The sequence below is a fragment of the Teleopsis dalmanni genome, chromosome 2 (genome assembly GCF_002237135.1).
Source record: "Teleopsis dalmanni isolate 2A chromosome 2, ASM223713v2, whole genome shotgun sequence".
Classification (NCBI taxonomy): domain Eukaryota; kingdom Metazoa; phylum Arthropoda; class Insecta; order Diptera; family Diopsidae; genus Teleopsis; species Teleopsis dalmanni.
Genome location: NC_051847.1, coordinates 177,914,331 through 177,924,426, shown reverse-complemented (window position 1 = coordinate 177,924,426; position 10,096 = coordinate 177,914,331).

Here is a 10,096-nt window from a genome sequence, read left to right as displayed (position 1 = left end):
CAAAAATCGTACAAGTCATACAATTTTTAGAGCCAGAACTCAATTGTAATATGAATTGATCCATAATAAATTTAATATTAACCAAAAAAATATTACAATATTTTTAATAACCAACCCTTAACAGAGCTGATTCTCAAGAAGTCCGATCTGTTTGAGGTAACAGAATTTTTTCTCTGGCTGAGATAACTCTTCTATTCAAATGCTTTTAATTTTATGTCTCTGAACCTAAGCATGAGAAGAATAATAAACTAATAGCTATAATGCCAAATGACTTTCCATCAACAACCTATCATTTTAATGCAGATATCCCATTTAGGCGCATAGAGGCCTTATGCTCCAATGGGAGAAGAGAATAAGAGAAAAAGAAAGTCCACTTCAGGTATTGGAAAATGTTTAAGGAAAGACATTTAAAAAGCTGAGTGGTTCAGTTTGGTTTGGATTACTTTAGTGAATTCTGCAGAACTATGTGAACTTCTAATATTCATGTATATCTCATTCATTTTCACTTATTTAAGGTTTTGATAAAAAACTCAAGACGACTTTAGCTTTAAATCAAAATTATTAAGATAAAATAAAAATTAATGTAAAATAGTTGAAGTTATTTTTATTAATTTTTATTTGTATATAGTTGTTGGTAATTGATCAATTAGCCCAATACAAAACAATACTAATATTGTATTGTATTATAATTAAAATAAAACAATGTTTAATTATATAATAATTATTATTATTATCTGCCACAAATAGAAAGTAATATTCTTATAAAATAAAATGAGTCCTTTAAATTTACTTTTTCTCTTTTAAAAATTTATTCAAGAAAATGTCTTTAAACTGAGACAAATTACTTATAAAACTTATAAAAATAGCATGTAGTTTCATCTAATTTTGAAATTTCTATCTCAATTTCACAAGCTAATAAATATGTTAATAAAGAAGTTATTTTCTTATTTATAATACTAACTTCCGCACAAGAGTTAGGTTCAATGTTCGCTTATCAAACTCAATTACTACAGCAAAGTTTACAAAATTATATTCAATTATCAAAAAAAAAAAATTAAAATATTTAAAATGAGAGAAAAAATGGCAAAAAGAGGTGTGAAAATCACGATCGACATGATCAGCATTTTTAAACAGTAAAGTATCTTTTGCTCACTCGTAGTAATAAAATATCAGATACACGTAAACCCAAACCCACACACACATACAGCCAAACGTTCCTACTAGAATTTTTATCAAAACTGGGAGTGATGAGCTAATATAATGGCAAATGACTTTTCGTCATCAATCTATCATTTTAATCGAGCAATTACTACATTATTAAATACCCGGGATACAAAACAGATTAAAGTCATACAAGTTTTAAAATCGTTGCCATGATTAATGCACCACTGCAGTGTAATCTGGTTGCTCCACAAGGCATACGCCAAGCCAGGCAACTGAACGTAACTCAACCCAACTCAGTCGGGACCCAACTAAACTGCACACAACTGCATACTGAACTTTCTTCCCTGCCGTCGATTTAGTGGTCGAAGAGTATTCTTATATTTATGTTAAAAAAATATGCGGAAATTCATTTTAATTGCTTATTTGTTTGCCTACTTGCCCACATACTCGTACATATGCATATGCATCCATAGCCAAGGCACAAGATGTACTAACCAATATTGTTGAATACTTTTCTTTTATTTTCATGATTTTTATGTTGTTTTTTTGTGCAGTTTTTAATTTTATTTTTATAAAACACAAGATACTATAATAACTAAGGAATGCTTCAACTGCATGTTGTATAATGTATGCTTCAAAAAAGAATTTGAAAGAGTTTTCCCAGCAATGAACCATGCACCATACAAAGACAAGTTATGCCAAGTTACATATGCCCAAGCCATGTTCAAAGCCATATAAACATATATATACAGGTATGCCGTCTATCCCAGTCATCATCATTGCCATAAGATCAACCTCTATTCCCATAACCATTCTTCACTGATCACCATTGCATCGCAATACAACTTGAAGATCGAACATATTCAATCCGAGCCAGTCAGTCAACTTTACACTTACAACACGCAGACCAAGAAGACATCAAAAACTAACTATGTATTCAAGGAAAAAAAATTTAATATATATTTATATATATATATATATATAAGATATTGTGTAAATATACATAAATATAAATATATATATAATAATAAAAATAATATAAATAAAATGAAAAATCAACGTAGAAGAGGAAGCATTAATACAATTCGTTATACCCGTACGTATATTTACAAACGGCCAAAAGTTCAATGACCGTACAAATAGTGACCCACTAACATCCGCGAGTACATTCACCTCAATGACGTATTACAATATTAAACCCCAAATCAAGTTGGATAGAGAAAACTACCAACAGCCCAACTGAGTGATACCAATCTCCAAGCAGCTACGAGCGTATCGAACTGTATCGAACTGCTTTTCTGCTTTTCTGCTGTTGGTTTTGTTGGATTGTGCGCTTATATGAGCTTGAAGTTCACAGTAACAAACCATAAACCAGATTGTCTTACCAATTTCAGATGATTTTTGCTTTTTCTTCTTAGTATGTCTATAAGCTAACATTAAACGAAGTTAAGAGAGAGAGCGAGAGAGCGAGAGCGACAGAGAGGGAGAACTACACTTTGGTTTACAATTTGATGGTTAAAGGTAATGAAGTTCAGAGTAGACTAAGACTTACTAGACTCAGAAAACTTTGTTTATTTTGATAGTCGATTTAAAAGCCGGCTTGTGATCTATCGCCACACTGCTATTGAAAAAGCTTTCTGAGTAGAGTAGAGCGAACGCTGAAGAGCAACTGACTCTTAAGAATACTAAGTTGACTCTTAAAATGAAATGTATGATCACATAAAATAGTGTATCTTCTATATATGGTTTCTTGTGTTTAAGTCTGTATAAAGCTGGAGAGGTGTCAATATTTAAACTCTTTCTTTTAATCACTGCTAACAGCGCTCTTGCTTTACTGTTGACAACACGATATGAGTCTGTGCAGTTGACTTTGGTCTTGTTAAGCATAACAGATAGTAGTTGTTGTCTCCAAAGCAGTCAATGTAGCTCTTCTCAGCCCACCAACTCAATTTACCTGCACGCATTTCGTACGCACTTGTGTGAGCCGCTGAGACGCGGAAATGCTTTATTTTATAAGATTCATATTAAGTTTATTATTTTTATATATGATAATCTTATCTTTGTAGACATCTTCATCAGTGAAGATTACTAACAAATTGTATGCTGATTATGTGTTGAAGCGATCTGCTGCTTGGTTGCATCGCATTGTTACGGCTCTGTTTGTCTTGTCTTGTTGGGTTGCAGACCATGTGACCAAGCATGGACTGCATGGAGAAGCATGGAGAAGTGAAGCGGCTGAGTAGTTGAGCTGCGACTGTAAACTTTGTTTCTTGGGAAAATGAATTCAAACTTAAGTACGTATTAGCTTCATGATTGTTATTATTATTATTATTGTTTTTGTTGTTGTTTGGTCTTATTTTCTTCCTTTATTTTTATTTTGTTTGATATTTTTCTTATAATAGATTGTTGGAGTTTTTATTTTCAAGATATGCATAGATGCGTTAAATAACTATAAATTCAATTAGTTGTGAACTCTTTGGAGATTTATGTGGTTGCCATTTAATCTAAGTTTATCTTACATATATGGTGCATATTTAATCAAGTTTTGCCACTTTGGCGGTATGAGAGATATATATTTTATATCAAAATTTAATTATTGAAAAGCAAAACCTTTAAAACCTTATGATTTGATGTAATTAAAATATATATTAAAGTATTGCTTTACTAAATTATAGAAAATATTGAGTTAATATCCTGTTAATTTATTTTCTTTTATTTAGAATAATGAATTACATTTATAATATTCTAACTACTTCAAAGAGAACATATCCACCGGTTTTATTATAATTATTTTTTTAGCATACCAAAAAACAATTAAGTATTTTCTCTATGATAGCTCGAGTCTGACGTTACAAAATAGATAGGTGTTTAAGGAAAAATTTTTTAGAACAATAGATCTACTGAATTATCTAAATTCGATGACAGAAATTTATTTTATGTCTTCTTAAGTTGTAAGGTTTCTTACGAGAAATATGGCAGCAAACCGATAAGCGATCAATCCCCATATAATATCACAAAAACAAATAACAACATAACTAACACAATTTATAGTATCACTTACAAAGTTATTTTCACACAATCCTTTAGTCATAAGTTCAGTGCTAAGCTTAATACATACAATGCAATAGTAAACAATAATATCATAATAATATCATTATTATATCATTATCATCAGTAGAAACAATAAGTATGGGCGCGATAGTATGACGGCTCAAGGCGACAGAAATGGGTAACATACAAAAAATAATTTCCTATTAAGTCTTTTTTGTTGGGTTGCAGACCATGTGATAAGATACCTATGATAGTTAGGATAGCTTTTGGTAAATCCACACAATAGTTCAGGACATTTTAATATATGTCTGCCACTCTTTTAGCCTGATAATCATCCATTTCATTATACTTGTAACCTTTAGGTCGTAAAACCCCTTTTTATCTAAAGTAATAAAGTTCAAATTGAATCAAAATAATTAACAACGGCACCCCCGACAAGGTCCCTTGAGTATTCTTTCGATTGATTATTGATGAATTGGTGTTAAAGTGTGAAGAGAAAGGAACACAAAAAAAATTTTTTACATAATTTAAAACATTTAAAATTTCAAATTTATTATAAAGACAATTTCTATTTAATGAAATTGTATCATATTACTTATATTTAATTATTTTTAAATAATTTTGAGACTGCAAGTACCAGGAATCGGACTCGCTCGTGCGAATCGTGCAGTAACATTAGCATGACCTTTTCAGTATTACGTTCCTACATTCGGTTCTATACATAAGAAAGAATATATAAATCATGCAACATATAATGCCTCTATAAATAGAAAATTTAAAAAACAAAATAAAAAATATATAATTAATTAATTCAATTATTCAACAGCTGGTTTATGATTTCGTTCTAATATAAACACAGCAAGTGAATTTGTTAATAAAAGTTTTAAAAGCCAATTAAGAAAACTCCAGAAAATGTACGAACATAAAAGTTAGGTACTGCTTTGGGTCAGTTGGTTAAGGTGCGCTGACTCTGAGCTTCAAATTTGGCAGGACTCGAGTTCGATTCCTGGTACTTGCAGTCTCAAAATACCTAATTAAATACAAGAATTATTTCCAAGACCACTAATGATGAATATTTGGCAATACTTGAAACAGCTGTATGATCAGCCAAAAATTCAATTGATTAAAAAATTATGAAATAAATTTTTGTTGTTGTAGTTTACTACTATTCGAAAACCGTCTTCATATTATTACTTTACTTAGATTTGTTAAAATTAAATAAATATAAATGAAATATGCATTTGAGCCAACATGGGTACTAACTGTACGTATGGTATGAAGGGTTTACTTCATATATAATATAGATTAAATTTCGTAAAGTAATGTTAATTTAGGTACTGTGACATTTTCAATCTATGACTTAATTATTGTAGTATATACTACTAAAATTAAATATTGTTGCGTATTTTTCAAAACTTTATCAAAAATTACTTATTATGGAAGAGTTTATCATTATTTTAAAATCTTTTTTAAGCTCTTCAAGAAAAAAAACAACTTATATCATTTATTTTAAGCACTTGAAAATTATGACCGATAAGAAAGCCTTATCGCTTTAAGGGAATTATGAAGCTTTACGATTTGATTTGAAACACGCTTATACTATGAAGTATAAAAATTATCATTTCGAAAACAATTAGTAAATTACTTGCACGAGCCAAAAAATAATAGAATTTTAAAAAACAGAATTTTAATTACTAAATTTCTTATCAGTTTTTGTACTTTAGAATATTTTTCAATAGAAATCGAATAATTCCGGCATAAATCATTTTTTTGTATTCAAATTTTGAAAATTGATTGCAGAATTTTTGCAAGGTTCTATTAAAACAATATTGTCATTGCCATAGCATCTGAGATTTTATTCAAAATATAAACAAAAAAAAACTTGACATCATTTATTGAAATAATGTAATTAAAACATATATTCAAAATATTCTCATTATAAAGAAGATTTACTCCACTTTGTATGTTTTTAAATTTTTACATAGAAACAAAATCCACTAATGCACAAGACAACATCGTTTTTATTGTATGAGTCATTTTTTGTTTTCTTTTTGAGTGTGGCTTTTGCATTTACATTGTTGCTTATCTTTTTTAAAAACTCCAGCCTTTAACTTAAGTTAAATGTATAACTTACACAATAGAAAAGTTTATATAGGTATTACATGCCAGAGGTTAAAGAATATAATTAGTAATACTATGAGAAAAGAATTAAATAATTATTTTTATTTTTTCATTTTTCAACCGTTTTAAGTTACTTTTGGTATTTTAAGCTCAAATTTGCAATTTGTTTTTATCCTAGACAGCTGGGTTTTTTAGACCTGTAAATAACAGGTTAAAGCTGTATAAATAATAAAAAATTTTATTTTCATTATTTAAAGATAAGAATTTTCTGTCTTCAATAACGAATGTACAGATAAACATTTTTGCCATACACATCGATCTCTGAGTTCCCTCTCAAAGACAAATTTTTCTTTAAATTCACTTATAGTAAAAAATCCATTAATAAAATTTTATGAATCCTTCTTATTAACAGAAAGGGAGGGGAAGTTGGAAAAGATGTCTACAACAAAAATGTTCATCTCAACTAATTCAAGAAAATTATTTTACTAAAAAATAAATAATCATTAAGAATTAATTGTAACCTTAATAATAAATACAAATAAATACACAGAAAAATAATGTAATGATTATAGATTACAAGATGCAGTACTTGTATTATTTTAGTGCTTGCAAGTAGCACTATAACGTGTGTTAAAACCTTTTCAATTTCAACGTTTATTTCTATATAAAGTAATGAAATCTGAAATAAATGTTGATTCTAAATATTTAGTTTAATATATTTCTTTAATTTAGTGGATCTTAACCACCAGGAGTAACATACCGAGAATTAAATCTCTTATTTAAAGTTTCAACAGTATATATATATTAAAAATATGAATTCAATTTTAATTTATTATTTACTATATAAAAGTACATATTTTTTTTAATTAAGTTCCATGTTGGTGAGTTAAAAAACAAGCCACCACTTATTAATTGAAATTATTTAGAAATCAACAAAAAATTTATATGCATGTTCAATTAGAAGTATTCCTAAAAGAAAGAAATTTAACTTCGAAATGCAGCTAATAGACGACACATAGACCTATTTATGTTGGAGGTATTTGAGCCAGTGCACTTAAGCACTTTTACTCTTTAATAATTCGAGGTATCTTCAAAACCCCTTTTTACGCCTTGACTAGATTATTGTTTATCACTTCATCAGACTAAGCAATAATTGACCTGAGATCTTCATACCTCCTCGAGGAGCCTGTAACCATTCTGAGATTCGGTAACGCGGTGTTGGTAAGTCTGTTAGGTTTAAATAAAATATTTTTGTTAGAAAATCCTTGAGCCAAATTAAACTGCAACTGACATAAAGAACAAAAATGAAGTTATCAACAAAAATTTAATGATTTACTCCCTGGTAATTTCTTACAGTAATAAACTCCTTCCGTTATGTGTCCTATTATATTTTATTAATTATTGATATTTTACCAATTTATATAAAAGTGCCGAATAATACCAGTATTTGTACATGCAATATTATATGTTTTGAGGCTCCGAGTAGGAGCATTATCGCAAGCAATATCTTTGTAATGGTTCCAGCCCTATGCAATGAACCGTGGGTTTCAACCATTTATACTTTTTGTTGAATTTCTTTAATAATAGATCAGACTTATGCCTACCTGAACTACACAGACGTGCGCAACCACAAGGCTTCAATTAATGAGCCACTTGTATCCTTTCAACTGAAGAAGCTTTTAAGCTTTAAGTAAAGTTTTCTGTTGGAATTTTCTAATGATTGATCGAAGTTATTTCTGCCTTACCTACACAGTCAAGCGCTACCTTAAGGATTCTTAATAGGATTCACTTTTATTAGTTTAAGGTGTGGTCAAGGTGTGGTCAAAAGATATGCTATATATATGGTATTTGTTTAAAAACGTTTAGGGTTTTATTCAGATATTATATCAGTGCTTTTTCAAGCCGTAGAACCGTAAAAAAAGATCAGTATTTAACGATTCGATTTACGATTTCAATTGAACTCACTTTCTGTTTACTTGTATATTAATTATTATGATACTTATAATATATAGGTTTTGCAATTTCAATATTATTGTCTCATATAGGCAAACTATAAGTGAACGTAATTTCAACATATCCAAAGATCATAAAATTCAACATCATTTATACTATGTTTACTTAATTTTGTTATTATTTTATTATTTTATTAATTTTGTTATTATATTACTTTTAATACATAACTATAACAATTCTGATATTATTTTCTCATGCCGAAAGCTGTAAGTGTATCTGATTTCAACATCTTCTGCGATCATGCTATATAGGATTATTATTACTATGTTTACACTTAGACTTAACAAACATCTTAGGCATAATTTTATATGCAATTTGTATGAATTTTGTATGAAAAATAATACACATTGCTGTCTAAACATAGTATGAGAACGTTATGACCAACGATCATATGATGATCATCTCTAACCTGCACTGCTTGCACCTTAGACTATTTGTACCGTATCTGCGGTGTATTAATTTAGATTCATATACTTTAACTGTAGTGTTCTAAATATCATTATCTAAATGGAACAATATCACCAATTTTAACCAAAATTTTCTCAATTTTCTCTACTTCGGAACTATTTTCGATCACTTTAGAAGCACATAAGCTAATTCCCAATAATTTCATAAGTACAACATATAGCCTCATTTAAATTATTGCTCAACAATGCATTATACTTATATATACATTATAATGCTTATATATATATCATATGTATTTCCTTGTGTGTTTATTTAATAGTTATTTTTATATTTTATTATCATCGCAAAATGCATTGTAAACACTTTCGAGTACAATTAAAACAAACCATTGAAACAAACCTACAACGTTTATCTTATCTTTTCATGAAATATTGTAGCAGACACCTTTTGTGTCGGTATTGGCTACACGGGGTGTCATAATATTTATGACAATTTAAAACAGCAGAAGAAAAAAATGTGTAATGTTGGGAAAATAAAGGACAGATAATTTCTTATCAACCGAACAAGGTTAGAAAGACATTATGGACCACCTTAAACTTGAAAATTATACAGAAATATGCAGTATGGCAAAAATATGAATAATATCGAAGAAAAAAGTTAAAAGGCATTAAATATCCGCCCGCCTGCCGTAGTTCAACATACACTGCAACTATCCTTGACTAGTGCCACCAACCGTACCAACCGTCCCAACCACACAAAAAGCAACTAAAACCAAAATGATCTTGCCACATTGCACACAAGATCAGTCAGATTTCATCAAACGCAAACCGTGAAAACTGCAAAAAAATTATATTAGAGAAAAAGTATCGTGCGGTGAAAGTAAAAATCCATAATTTTTACATTTTCATGACATAAAATCAACGTAAAAATGTTGAAGTTGAATGTGGCCGCAGTCAAACTTTTGCTGCAGAGGTTGTTGCAACTGTGGCTGATCTTGCATTTGTGTTGTTGCATGTAATTAAGTGTGCGGAGGGCAATGCCAAAATCTTTAAATGCTGGCAAGGCGTGAAGGCATAATGGAAGATACCCGCACGAAAAGTAAGTGGGTTTTCAGAAAATTGAAAAAACCAAAAACAAATTCCAAAAATAAATGTGTAGATAATCGTAGAAATCGATCGACAACGATCATGAGATACACTACCAATTGTTACTTAAATTTCTAATAATACAATGTTTAGGTTAGGTTAGAGTGGCTGCCTTGTGCCCAATGCCAACTATATACTCAAAAATTAGTTCATCGTAGTATCACAGGATTAATGTTTGTTCATACATAGACTAG